The 14,560-nt window shown below is 40.7% G+C and overlaps 1 long non-coding RNA gene across 1 annotated transcript; it reads right to left on the bottom strand.

The window, feature by feature from the left end:
- Window positions 1–509: 509 nt before the first annotated feature.
- Window positions 510–14,554, bottom strand: LOC128811070 (uncharacterized). Its single transcript, XR_008438220.1, has 3 exons — window positions 14,424–14,554; window positions 8,275–8,402; window positions 510–597 (listed from the first exon to the last, which is right to left on the bottom strand). It is a non-coding gene; the product is annotated as an uncharacterized LOC128811070 (long non-coding RNA).
- Window positions 14,555–14,560: the final 6 nt, after the last annotated feature.

The following is a 14,560-nucleotide window of genomic DNA, read 5'->3' as shown; positions in this document are numbered from 1 at the left end:
TGATCCTTATGAGCTATTGTGAGCCTCATCCTAACTGATTTTTTGGTACTGTGCAAGTGACAGCTAACGCTACTAATTGTCAAAAAATGCTAGTTAATCTTTCCCTCAATTTTTACCTCATTATGTAGTTTGCTTCCCCCTTCAAATTATCCATGCTGTTAACACTACATTTTACATTACCTCTTGCCCAATGACCCTAAGTAGTCCCTCTTTATGGAGAAACTCTTTACCCGATTGAATTCATAGGCTGTCTGAGCATATTCACAGTATTTCTGTTCATAGTTGAATGTGCTGTCATTACCCTGGTCTTTCTTCAAGCAGACCAGCACTTAAGTAGCAAATGCAAAGTCTTTAATGCTTTAGTACATTAGCTTGTTTAACAGGTGGGGTTTTTTCATAAGTTATTAATGAAATATTAAAAAAATGTTCAGATCTACTTTTCCCTCCATCCTTTAAGTTTGCTTTTCAGTCAGCCGTGGGGAGTAGCAAAGTGCTAAATATATGTCACTTTTTATGGATGATTCAATGGGATCTCCTTGTAGATGTTTGTGTTGTCCATTTCTTGTAAATCTTTGCATCCTATAGAAAAGTGAAAGCCTGAACAGTATTGGACAAAGAAAAGGAGAGTGTCACCAGGGATCATCTTCAGCCCAGATACCCAGTATTACAATAACATGCAGCAGTGTCCAAGGAGTAGAGCTGCCTTCTAGATACAACTCTGGTTTCCTGTACCCTAAATCCAGCAGACACAAGCAGAACAAGAAGTCCAGCAGTTGAGTGGTGCAAACCAGAATATCACCTTAGCCAACAGTTCTGGAACAGCTGTGGACTGGCTGAACCCGGAATACCTCCCTAGATTGGTCTGAAATGCTGCTACAAGGACACGATACAAGACAAGCAAGGATAAAAACATGAGGAGTGATCTTTTCAGCATCAGAACTCTCTCCAGTGGATCACACCTTGACCTGAGTCACACTGTAATTTTAATATTTCTTCTTTATGCAGCTCATGAAAAAATTTATTTCATTTGGATTTTACTCTGTTCACATACATTCCCACCACTGCACAGACCTTACCTAGAAACCTTCTAGGGATTAACCTGAGAGGGAAGGGAAGTATAATATTCAAAACTGGCTTTGTTCACTTAGTGTATTAACTTCAAAGTTATTACAGAGCTAAAGCTGAGAAATTTGGGGGGAAATGTACATTACTTCCTGAAGATGGTTTCTTCATTATTGTGAAGTTTCTCAACCAAATGTAAACTTAATTATACAATCAGTGCCCCCTTCTTTCATTGGGAAATGACACATTTCCCGCCATTTTCTTCTACAATCCAATGAAAGGCTATGCACTTTAGCATAATTTGAAGTCTCATATCTCTATTTTAATTTCTGTGACAGGGAAAGAGAAAGGAGTAACACTTGAGGAAAAGGCTATGGTCCTTTCCATACTTAGCTTCTTTTCCAACAGTGGCTCAAGAGATGATTTTAACCCATTCTCAGCTAACTTCCACAGAGCTATAGGAGATTTTTATGAAACTCCTTCTGACTTTGCTTTAGCAGGTTTCATGAGAAGAATGCAGAATACAAAGCAATGTTTGTACTGAAATGTCTTATGGGTAAGTCAATACAACTGCTGATACTTCAAAGCTGTTTAGTCTTTGATATGCTTTTCAAAAGTAAATATTGGGAGGAGAAGGTTTAGTTCCCCAAAAATAGTTGTTCTAGAGATGTATGAAATCCATATCATCCCCTCTTTGGCATTTTCATTTTCCCCTTCTCTAAACAGTAGCATTTGTATAGCTGAGGGTTTTCTTCTGCAGTGACTAAATCCATGAGATTGTACTTCTTTCCCCTGAAAGGAAAAGCGTTCTAGCTATAGTGATTTTCAGCTTTTCCCTGATGTTTCTCCTAGTGCACAAGAAGAAGTGAACAATATTCATTTGCAATCCATAGCAGTCAGTCCAAAGTGGGGCTGAGCCAAAAAGAACAGGGCACAGAGCACTATTGAAACAGTTCTTCCCCATAGGCCCTCCAGCAGTTTTTCCTTTGGTTGCAATAGTGGAGGGAACCCAGCAAAGCATTTTGTCCTAAGTAAATCAATTCTTCCCTATGTCACATCAGAAAAAGTCATAAAATCAATAAAAATGTAATGAGCTTATTATTTTGTGGGGAAAAATCAGTGGGTTCCAGAAGGTCTGGGGCATTGTTTTGAAGTAAACTACTGGAAACTTAGGTCAAAGTGAGGTTTATTAAAAGAAAGGTTATTAAAACTAAAAATGAAGGTGATAATGACTTTTACAGCAGACAAATGTTAATCATGAAAAAAAAGTGAGGCATTCAGGCTAGTAATAAATTGCTAAAAGAAACACACTGTTCAAAATCCCCAGTGTTTTTATGTAAATGAAATCATAGCCATCAGAGATGGAAAGGAGCTGTTACAGTCTCTCCCTTCACCTACCACAACAGGATATTGTCTCCCAGCAGAGAACAATATTAAACTGATAATATATACAGCTAGCAATAAGGAGAAAGAAGAGAGAAAACATCTTCAAACAGGAAGCATGTTCAAAGATATTCCTCAAGTCTAAGGAGTTCTATTACAACTTATTGCTGAGGCTTTTAAAAATATTTAAAAGCATAAAACATGTAATTCTTTCTTTGTCATGAAGACCATTGACACTACTGAAAGATGGGAAGAAACATTAGCAAATGCTGCCTGTTTCATATGGGTCACAAAAGACTGAATCTGTCAAGAAAATAGGTCTAACTCACACGTGCTGTTTGATATGTTAACAAAGAGTGTTTGATATGTGTCACTAATAGCTAGATCCTTTGCTCCAGTCATGATTTTGTTCCAAGCAATATTCATCAAGACTGCACTCTGCACTCTTCTGCATTCCCTTCCACTTTTAGAGGATATAAAAAGAATACTTTCATGGCTAGAAGAGCTTTACGAATCCACAGCATGTTGTTCTCTGTATCCTTCAACTCCAACATGTATTAGAGATTAGTTTGTATCTATAAAAAGAACTACAGCTGTTCATGCTCATCTACTTACAAGAGACTTGTAAAGCATATATTAATTAGGGAGAAATTGTTTGTGAGCACTTCAAAACCCTTGTGTGTACTCTGTGTAGCTAACAGCTTTGCCTTTCTTCACCTCTGCTATGTCTATAAAAATCATACAGGGGAAAGCCTAAAAAATTTATCTCATCTGAATATCTCTACAAGTGGTTCCACACTGTAACCCCTGTGGCATTTGGAATAAATCATTATTAGTTCATATTTCATTTCATCCTAGCAGATTTATTTGTGTCCTGTATCCTTCGCTTGGCAGCCATTCTCTTGGTTTTGCTGTCTCTTTACACCCTTCAACACAGATGACTGATTGGATTAAAATAATTTAGGACTGAGATGATTCACGTTTCACTTAAAGTCAACTGTACAGGCTGTTCTGCAGAGACTGCCTGTAGTTTACCATGCACTTGGACATGTTCCAGTGACTTGGAGTGTGACAGGACTAGGGCAAATCTGAGACACTTTGCTTTGGCCTTTTGTACTCCAGCAGCTGTTCATAGAGCAGGCTGCTGGCAAAAGCAATGGCAAGCAGTGCTGGGAGTTAACACACAAGCTCTGCACCTTCATGGGGGCACAAACTCAGGCTTGGGTCACCAGTGAAACTGTTTGGTCTGATAATTCAAGCAATTCTGCAAAACTGCTGAGCAATTGGTCACTACTGCTGGACCTGCAAAGGACATGCCAAGAGCCACTCTAATGAACGGCTGCTGCAAGCCAAGAGTGAAGGACTGCATAAGGCAGCAGCCACACGTTGCCAATTCTTTCCAATTTTCACATACAACCAGGATCTTACTCCCCATGTTTTCCAGTTTATGATCACATTCCATGCTTTTGGAAACTTTTTTACACCCACCACTGAACTAAAAAGTGTCATCATAGAATATGACATTGAGTATTGACATTTCACACATTCTCAAGTAAGACAGGATGCACAGGACTTTCCTTGAAGTCATGTGCAAAACCCACAGCAAGCTTGACATTCAGAAATAAACAAAGACACCTCCAATGCTTTTTTGGGTGTTTCTAGAGCTTTAGGGTGTAACATGGGTAAGTCACCATTCCCGCATGTGCCCATTTTCCTCAGGGTGCTTGGTGCCATTTTTTCCTTAGGCCATCCCAAGAAGTCCCCTCATCCTCTGATCCCTCAGTGAAAGGTACTGCTGTCCCAGTAACTCTGACAGGGCACCTATCTGTCCCTGCTGCTGAAACCACTGCTGGTGGTTTTATCTGCAATGCAGTGTTAGTATCACACAATGGTATTTCAGTGGCTGGTAACAAGTACCTCTGTTCAATCGCGTGTGTTTGTAGCCTTGGAGTTGCTAATGTCATAGCAATGTTATAAAGAGGTTTATATAAAAGCAGTCTTAAAACAAGTAAATAAATTCTTATTAGTGTCATTCCAAGCAACTTTAGACATGAACCACAATCCTGTACTAAATGGTTACTGTGCCTCCCTTACCCCCTCGAATTTATAACCTAAATGCTCATTTTCAAACTTATGCAAACTTCACAGTTGACAAGACTTACAAGCTGTCCTGTTTACTTCCCTTCTAAGGAGAACAGACTGAGCATATCATCAGCATAAGCTTAAAAAAGGCAGAAAAGTTTCTCCACAGCAAATCCAGCTTAACAGTCTGATACAAACCAGTTATATTTTTTTTTTTGTGTTTTGTGGGAAAACAGACATAAAGAAAATGCTGCAAGAGACACATCAGTGTAGGAAAACGCTCACTCACTGAATACAGAGATCACATGATACTAGACTACAAAGACTCAACTCTTTTGGCAATGAAATTGGCTCTCAAAATTAAGGTTCACCTGAAACTGGGCATAAATAGTAGAACTATCCCAGTGGCTGTGAAAAAATGGAAGGGGATTCAACCCTCTTCAGAGTGAACTTTTCTTCCCTACCCTTCTGCTTAGGGTTTTTTTGGTTTGTTTTGGTTTTGCTTTGGGGAGATTTTTGTGGGGGTTTTTTGGGGGGAGAATTGGGTTGGATTGGGTTTTTTTGGGGTTATTTTGTGGTTTTGGGTTTTTTTGTGGCTTTTTGTTTTTTGTTTTTTTTTTAACTTAGACAAACACATATATTTATGTAGATTTAGTACCAAAGATATTTCAGTCACTTTCAGGAAAATCTTAACCAACCCTTGCCAAGGAGACTTTATTGGGAGAACTTTTTTAAGAGCCACTTTCATTTGGCTTACTGCAATCCATACTCAGTCATAATCCACCAGATCTATGACCCAGAAACACAGCAAAAATGGCCTAAGTAGGTCTTCTGATGCTGACTGTAACTTGGAGGATAGGTAGAACATGTAACTTGATCAGGCTTGAGTCAAGCCTTAGGTATGGTGTAGAGCAGAGAGAGCTGCAGCTCTGGTTAAGCTGTGCCCCAGTGCACAGACATAACCTGAGAGTAAAGCTCATCAGGCACATAAAAAAAAAAACATTACACCTATGTTAATAGCTTGCTAAGGGGAATTTTTGTGGGGAGTGTTTTACTCACAATGTAAAAGCAAAGCCATTGCTCATTTCCCTCAACATTTACACTTCCCTGTGACTTCCACAAGTGTACCAAAAGATGGTTTGGAAACAGACACACAAATCTGAGACTACATCACTGTATAGCACACAGTCTCCAATGTAAAGTTCTGTAGAGGAACATTTCCTGAATAGGCTGTGGGACACTTATGGGCATACTTACAATTGCTACAATGTTTTCCACTGACTGGAAAAATAAAAAGGACAATTTATACCCTTCCACACAGTGCCATGCCTGAAAGGTTACAAAGAAAGTGACTCTACCTCTAATGTAAGAGCATTCCTCCAAAAGCCTCAGTACTACAAAAATGTATTAAACACACCTAGATGCACCCTTTGCTGTAAAACTGGTAAAACTGCTTTCTTATTAAGATTTTCAGATGCCTAAAGTTAATCATATGCATAAATACTTACACGACCCCTCAGGACACAAGTGAAATGACGGAGTTAAGGATATGATAGGTCAGTACTAAAAGTTAGTGAATTTTTAAAATATTTTTCCAGACTAGTATTTGCTGCTAACGCCGTGGAACTTTAATATTTTTTCCTAAGTTTCAGATTTTTTAAAGCCAAAGCTAATACTGATAGGTCAGCTGAGTTGCAAATTTGATTCAATGTAGAAAGGAGCAAGCACTTTGGTATATCAAACCCTTACCAAGAGGAGGAATGAGAGTCCTGAAAAAATGAATACAAGTTTGAATTGGAAGTTCAAGATTCTATTTTTTCTTTTTTCCATGTTTTCTGTGTGACCTTTGGAAAATTACCTGATCTTCTCATATCTAAGTGTTTCTGCCTGTGAAATAGAGATAATATGCTCTTCATCATCATGTGGCTACTCTCAACTAGCTTTTACAGTTTGTTCCAAGGTTCACAACTGGAAATAATTTTTTTTTCCATTTATTTTATTCACATTTTCTTCCTTTACTGTACAGTTATCAAAACATCTAAACTACACTATCACATATGAAAGACACAGATTGTTACTGAAGGGGTAAGGGATGCATAGGCATTCTTTTTCTCAACAGAAATAATTTACAGATGCCCACCACACAGACTTCAGTTGTTGTTTACAGGTAACATGAGTGAAGTAGAATCAGGCATTTTATTGTTAAGTTGTAACTAAGAAAAATACGTAGCATGCAATTGTGTACATGTTTTTGATCAAAAGCCCTATATGAAATATAAAGGTTTGTCCCTTGAAGTGAGCAAAGTCAAGGTGGTAGAACTGTTTTTAGGGTTTTCTGCTCTATTAATGGGGCAGAAATTGCTCATGGAAGAAGGGAATCCTTGACCAGCAGTGTCATCCAGGAAACAAGGGTAACATAAGCTGGGTGAAGCACTACAAAATCAAACCAACAAGATTTCCACAAACTTCCCTGAATGTTGCCTAGAATGAAAATCAGTGAACACTGTATGGTTTAGCCAGCTCCAAACATCAGATAGTTGTTTCTGCCCTGTCCAGACATGAGTTATACTTTCACGACCAACTTCTACTTTCATGCACAAAAGAGCTCCATTCATATAAAAGGATTTAAAATTGGACAATTCATCAAAGCTTGAACTCCAAGAACTGTTAAGAATAAAGTGAGGCTCACCATGAAAGGAAGGAAAGAAGGCAAGAATAAGACTATACTCTTAAAAGCTTATAGGAGCATTTCTAGTGGCTGGAGCATGTGGCTATTACCACAGCATGCCAGAATCTCTAAGGTAACTGTCCAGTGCTGACCTGTGACTTTGAGGAAATCAGTTCTCATCAGAGTCCCAGCAGCATTAACAATACACCAGACTGTTCATGATTGTAACATGTAACCACAGAATTGAACATATGTTTTCAGTAATATCTCTTCCCTTATTTGTCTATATTAGATATGCTATACAAGTTCACCTTTAAAGAAAAAAAGAAAAGAAGAAAGGTTTAAAAACAAACAAAGAAAAATTGGGTTTTTTTTACAAAAAGTTTCAGATCTAAACTTACAAATTCTTTCCCAGTGTGACTGCTCACCTTCATCCTCTTGTGCAGACTGCAGAAATCCTGCTTAGCTCAGCCCAGATCTCTTAGAGATTCTTCTCATTTTCCCTACTTCCAGCAATGAGGGACGAGTCAGCTCTTCTCTAGTTAACCCACAGGGCCAGAGGGAAAGCCCTTGCTTATACTTTCCATGAAGCTGCTAGGAAATAGCTATTTGTCCCCTCACTTCCCATTCAAACCCTGATCTCTTGATCAGGACTCTGCTCCCTCCTACCTGCCAGGTTCTGCAGTCAAGCATTCCTTGACAGTCATCCCATGGACAGTCAGTCCTGCTTTCAAGCCCTCCCAGCAGTATCACCATCTTCTTCTAATTTTAGTAGTTCACACTTCTAGTACCCCCTTCCAAGCAGCCCCAATGCCCTCAGATGGCAAAACCAGCATTAATTAAACACACCTCCCTCCTGGCTTTTAAAGGAGTTATTTATGCTTCCACCTTAACATGTAAACAGATGGAGTCTGGGCTTATAATAACCCTCCAACTGTGATTTAAAAATATGAATCCTTTTGATGCTGCTGTTCTCAGCTGAAGCCTCTGAGTAACAGAAGCACATGGCAGAACCCTTAATGTGTATTGATAGATCTGATTCAAAGTGCTATTTTCCAGATGCACTTGTTAAAACTCACTTTCTGCTGCTGCTCAGTGAAGTAAGAAGAGAACTTAATCTGATGAAGGACAGAGTTGGGGTAGTAGCATCAGGCAGATTGGTGGTTCATCACATTCACTGCATGGATTCCTTTTGAAAATCATTCCTCTGAAAAAGAAAAAGCCACACCAGCCTTTCAGGTTCAGCATCATTTTGTTCAGTTAGATGAGAATTAAGTTTCACACAGAAAGAGCTGCTCTCTTTAGGCACTGTAGATACCAGTTTTTTTCACCTGAAGGAATTAAAACCATGTAAATTCCATGAAACATGATGTGAAACTCCATTTCAATAAATCACACCCACTTTAATTCTTGTTTTATCCCAAACTGTGATGGTAGACTATGACCAAAGGCAAAAGAAGGAAATAAAACACAATTCAGGATACCCATTAGCACTGCAAAACTAACTGCAAATAAATCAGGGAATCAAAAAATGTTGAAAAACAGTAACTTCATATGAAACAGGCATCTTCTCTTTGTGTTTGTGGGCCAGAAAAGGGACTCAGAGTTACCATCTTGTGTCAGATTTCTCCTTGCTCCTTTCACTGAATCCTCAATTTTCCTCACATGCAGGAGCCAGACCATAATGATGCTAGAGACAAGGCTAAGGAGGCCACAGCACATGTTACAGAGCTGCACCTTGCAGCTTCCCTTCATTGTGCTGTTTCCTGAAAGAGTCCCATCACAGCTGAACCTGCTCCATTTTTACTGGGTCACAATACGAAGACAACTGCTTCTCAGAGCAGTTCATGAACATGGTAACAGAGTGAACTGCCTGAATTCCAGCTTGTAAAAATAAAATTACTGCAGGAGTTTTCAAAATAACACAGCTGACTGTCCAGTGTCACCGGAAGCCATTTCTGGGAAACCCAGGCTTTGGGGTTTAGGATCAGGGCATTTCTTTAGCCAAAAGATGGTCAAGGTCAGATGTCTTACCAGAACAGCCATACAAATAGGAATGACATGATAGCAGTAAAGACTTACAGCAAAAAGATTTTGAGAATTCAGCCATACAAGGTGGTTCCTGATGGGAACTGGGTTTCTCATCCACTACTTAAGGGGAATTCTCTGGACAGAAAATCATGGTAATTAAACAACTTCATGAGGATCATAAATCAGTTCTGAATCTTTCAGTTAAAAACCAAAAAGTCCAGTGGCAATAAAGCAACATCCCCTACTAAGCACTTTGTGTCTTTGTGACTACTTGCTTAAGATTTTCACAATACTAGTATTTATTCTCCAGTTTTGTATCTCAGGACTGGAGACAGAAATTTGAAAAAGGATTCTGGTGGTCTAAAAGACATTCAAGTGAACTTCAATAGCTGTCAGTCTTTGGAATTCTCAAGTGCGACACTCACAGCTATTACAGTGGAAGTTACACCACAGTACACTCAAAATGTTGGTTGATTTGACAAGGGAAGAGGACACCGTAATGTTTCTGTTTCAACATGTGACTAACTTGCAGGCACTTGTCTTTCTCTGCTTCCTCCTTCCAAGATCTAGTGGCTTGGTTCCAGCAGAATGATTTGACTTCAGTAAAATTTGACTGTTACTAGTTCACTTGATCTAATCTTGAAAGAGCTCATAAGAGGAAAAAAGCTCATCACTGAAACGTTTATTCTGTTCCCTCTACAACTTATATCCAGCATGTAAAGGAAAGAGCTGAAGAACAAAATAACAGAAATGGAATAAAGAATAAGACATTCCTGTTGACTTGTCTGGGAGTTCTATTCTTGTTAACTCATGCACTGTTTTAAATAATGGGGGAATTGAAACAGGTTACTTATACAATAGGATCCTGAATTTGTATCACACTTGTCCTCCCAGAGCCATTGAAACTCAGTTGGAAGGCTTGGCTGGTCCTAAACAAACTTTGAGTTACTGAAACTGCCAATAAAGCCACAAAATAAATTTATTTTACCTATTGTGATTGTACAGATATAGTCTAGAACATTTTGTTGACATGGTGTGCCTTTATTAGTCTTTCGCTCTTCTTACTGCCTGAAAACATTGTGCAAGGACAGAACTGATTGCTACCAGTTACCATCTAGTGAGTTGTATATTTAGCACCTGACTATCAAGATATTCTTGATCTTTCTTCAAGGTTGGGCACCAAGATGCCAGAAAGAAGAAAAACATATACCAGCACTTAGGCTCCAGCAGCAGCTAAGTTAAACATAGCCCACAGTTTCCCCAACAAAATTTATCCCAGTTTTCAGACATTCCAATGAAAACTGCTTCAATAAATCAATGGGCTCAACTGAAAAAATCATCAGCTCAAGGCACCAAGCAATCAAACTGAACAAGACTGCTACTCAGCTGACACTGCTTTGTGGTAAGTATCAGATAATTCTGAGTCAGAGTAGGGCATTAACTCCTTCTGCACGTTGGGCAATTCAATTTAGTGCAGTACCCAAGCTTATCTGTAAAAGGTCATATCATTTACTCTTGGAGTGCTGCAAGGCAAATTCAGGAAGGTTCTGCATAAACAGAAGATTTACAGTGCCTGTTGTAAGAAAGATGCAATGATGGATTAATCAATCTTCAATGGAAAGATGCTGAGAAATACCAAAGGAAACAAATGGGAAGAGATTCACTTTTCCCTTTGTATAAAGGGCCTGCATTTACAGCTGAATATTTACACTTAAACAATGTGATAGAATTAAGAGGACAACATTTATAGCCAAACTAAGTGAAAATATTAATTTTTAAGAGAATTCCAGCTTTTCTTCTATCTAAAATCAATGCACAAGACGTTTTTGCTGACATTTTGGGGCCAGAATAGCCCAAATTTAGCATGAAACTGGCGAGGGTTATAAGTCAAGCAGCATTTTTGGGGTTCATCCTGCTGACAGTTCCTCTTGAATTACCTACTGCCATAACTCTGTTTTCATCCTGTACCAGCAATAATGTAGTCCAGGGAAATTATAGGAACAGTCCAAGGAGGTTACCATGTGTAGACAGCTTTCTTTTTCATGTTTGAGCAACACTCCAGAATTGCAATTCTCTATGTTCCATTGAACTGTATGTAACAGCTTCACATTTTGATTATTTTGTTTGTATGTTTGTTTGCTCTTATATGTGGGCAACACTAGGAAGCCTGCAAAATTATTAATGTAAGACTGAAAATAGAAATGATGAATCTCTATTTTACAAGGATAAAATTACTAAAGTCACTAAAAATATGATCCTCATCTGAGCTGTACTTGCTGCACATTCTTAAGATTTTATGCAAAACAAAATAATTTTGGAGATCCAAAGTATTAGATTCCTTTGGCAGCTTTTTCGCCAATGCTAGAACACAATCCCACATGAATCAGACTGTTAACTGGACATATCTAAAGTCCTAATTTTAAAGAAATTCCTCCTAGTCTTTTGTGAGAAGGGAATTGAAAACTTTGAGTTGTTTTGTAAATTGCCCATTTATTTGCCAGTGACAGAAGGAACAAACCAATGACTCTCCTGCCCCCTTACACAGCATGTGCAAAGAACTGGGAAAAACAGAACTGCTAAGCAATCATAAATGGAACAGCCTTATTTACTGGAGCTGTTGCAGTTTGGGTAAATGACAGTGCTAATGCAGGCCAGATCTGCACTCCTCTGAATGCCAGCACTTCTGTCTGAACAGTCACATCAGTGTTGCCACAGAGAAATAACACCTACACAGCCCATCCAAACCAAAGGCAGTATCTTCTTCCCGGTCACTTGTTCCTCAGTAGGGGCTCTCAGAAAGCCACACTCATCACTAGTTTATTTCTGAGCTCAGAACCCCTTCAGCTGGGCAGGGAGTGAGATGAGATGTCAAAAGCATTATCCCAGGAGAAAGCATATCCACACTTTGTGCTGCAATGTCTGTACTTGATAATTTTCCTAATATCATTGGTGAGGAATCTCTCAGTACCTCAGGAGGCCAGCCTTGTTGGGTAGCAGTCATTTTTTTTAAGTTTCCATCCGTGGGGCTTGCACCTTCAGTTTAAAATTACTGCAAATAAACTGTGCAGACAGCTTACTAAAGTACCTGATAAACCTTATAAAACCATACTGCAGGAAAATGAGGGGCCTATTTACAAGAAAAACAATGTTTCTGAGACTGATCTGAAGCTGAACAGCTGATGAAACAGTTTGGAAGATCAGATTGTGATTGGAAGAAAGGATAAAAGACCAGGAGAAAGACTTGCAGAAAACTAGCCCTTGACAGAACTATCTGAATTTTCCAGTAAAGGAAATTGACCAGGCTGGAATGAAACTCATGGGTCAAAAGCAAATCACGCCGAGTGAGTCACTGAGGAAAAGAGACAGCTAAATCTATCAGTAAGCTACTTTCCAGAAAGCAAATAGGATTGTTTGCACAAGATGGCCCAGCCAGTTGTAGTCTCAGTGCTCAGCTTTTCGTAATAAGTGGTGACCCCGACAGTGTTTCAGGGAACTATTCCAAGGCCCTCCAAATGACAGGCACAAGTTTCTGGGAACAAGCCTGCAGGCTCTTTCAGAGAGCACTGAGCTCCCATACGTTCAAGTTCCCCAGCATTGAGTGACCTATGGAGAAACATACAAGCTTGTGGATTTCATCCTGTTTCAAACAAAAACAAAGTCTGAAGCAAAACTGATCCACCACTCATCAGAACAGGATTATTGGCCACTTCCCAGTCATCCTTGCTGATACTTTTACCAGGGAGCAAAAAATCAGGTTATTGAAGGCCTTGGAAAGGCTCAGGTATAAGTCCTTAAATCTAAATACCATTTTTTCTATCACACATAGAATGGGATAATCTAACAGAACATCATGAAATAAGCATAATTTCCCACCATCTGGATCATGTTTTCCAGCCTAAATCACCAAATATGCTACTTTATGAGGTTGCTCACCTCATCACAAGACGCAAAATGTTTCCGTTGGGGATATAAGCCAACTTGTCAGCGGAATATTTTGCAACTACTATTAAGTCGCAATCCATATGAAAATGAATTTTGGCCAAGGATAAATACAGAAATAATTTAGATCAATTTTCCTCGCCTTGTCTATGCATCCTGTACATTGGACTTAAAGTGCAAAGAGACTTGAGGTTCCGTAAGACGAGAAACACTAAACCTGAACTGCGACCCTTTTAAGTAGGCTGGAGCTGAGAAGCTTCTCAAAAGGGCCGTGTATTCCACTGATTCCGCAGCGATTCCATTGCTGTGTTTCTCGCGGCCCTTTCGGCCCCTCACCGCGGGGGTTTCGCCCCGGGCCCCGCGGTGGGGCCGGTGCCGCCCGCGCCGCCGCCCTGTCCCTGGTGCTGACCGGGCGCGGCCCCGGGGCACAGCCGCTCCGCTGCGCAGCCGGCCCGGCACCTTCCCGGCCCAGGGCACCTCCCAGGGGGCTCCGATGCCACGGGGCACCGCACGCGATTCCAGCGGTTCAACGATTGGGAACAGGCTTTTCTCTTTTTAAAAATTTTTTAACAAACTCATAAAGCAGTGGCGCTGTCATTGCACTGAGAAAACAGCCGACTTTCTGCAGGATACTTTGGGGAGCATAACATAAAAAGCCGAAAAAAGCAAAGCAAACAGAACTGCTGAATAGAGGGATGTATGGAGCGGGCTGCCTGGTCCTTGACAGAACTCAGCAGGACCATGTGAAGGCACCGCAAGGCTCAACCTCTTAAATCATCTCAGCATCAGTATCCTGGTGGGCAATTAAATTGTTCGTTCTGCATTTTTTGTCTTCCAAACCCTTTGTCTTCTCTCGGGATGTCGTTTTAACTTTTCCATTTACCTAAAACGAACGTTGCTTATCAGCACCAGTGAATCAGTGGGGGGAAACAACCTCGCTTCCACTTTTCCTACGGGTCAGTGAATGAAACCACCGTTCTCACTGGTGTTCCGGCGGCGAGCAAAGGGGCTGAAGGCAGCAGGCGGTGAGCGAAGGGGCTGAAGGCTGCGGGCTCCAAGCCCGCAATTCATTAACGCACAAGGCTCAGGAGCTTTTGCTGAACTTGGGCAGGACAGCAGCCCCTCCCGGCCGCCCCCGCCGCCTTCCAGAGCGTTCCTGGTGCCACCCGCGGGCGCAGCCCCCCCGCTCCCGCCGCCATTTCATCCCTCGCATCCTTCCCTGAGGGCTCAGACGCGGAACGCCCGCCCCCCGGGATACCTGCTGCCCCGGAGCTCGGCCGAACCGCTCCCCACAGCTCTGTGTAACCTTCCCGCTCTGCCACCACGGCCCCGAGGTGATCTCGGCCCAAACTCGGATATTTACACACCGCCGGCAGCGGCTTCTCGCGGATCGGT

Source organism: Vidua macroura, chromosome 8 (assembly GCF_024509145.1).
Source record: "Vidua macroura isolate BioBank_ID:100142 chromosome 8, ASM2450914v1, whole genome shotgun sequence".
NCBI lineage: Eukaryota > Metazoa > Chordata > Aves > Passeriformes > Viduidae > Vidua > Vidua macroura.
Note: the sequence above shows the minus strand (reverse complement) of the source record. Positions and strands in the feature narration are given on the sequence as shown.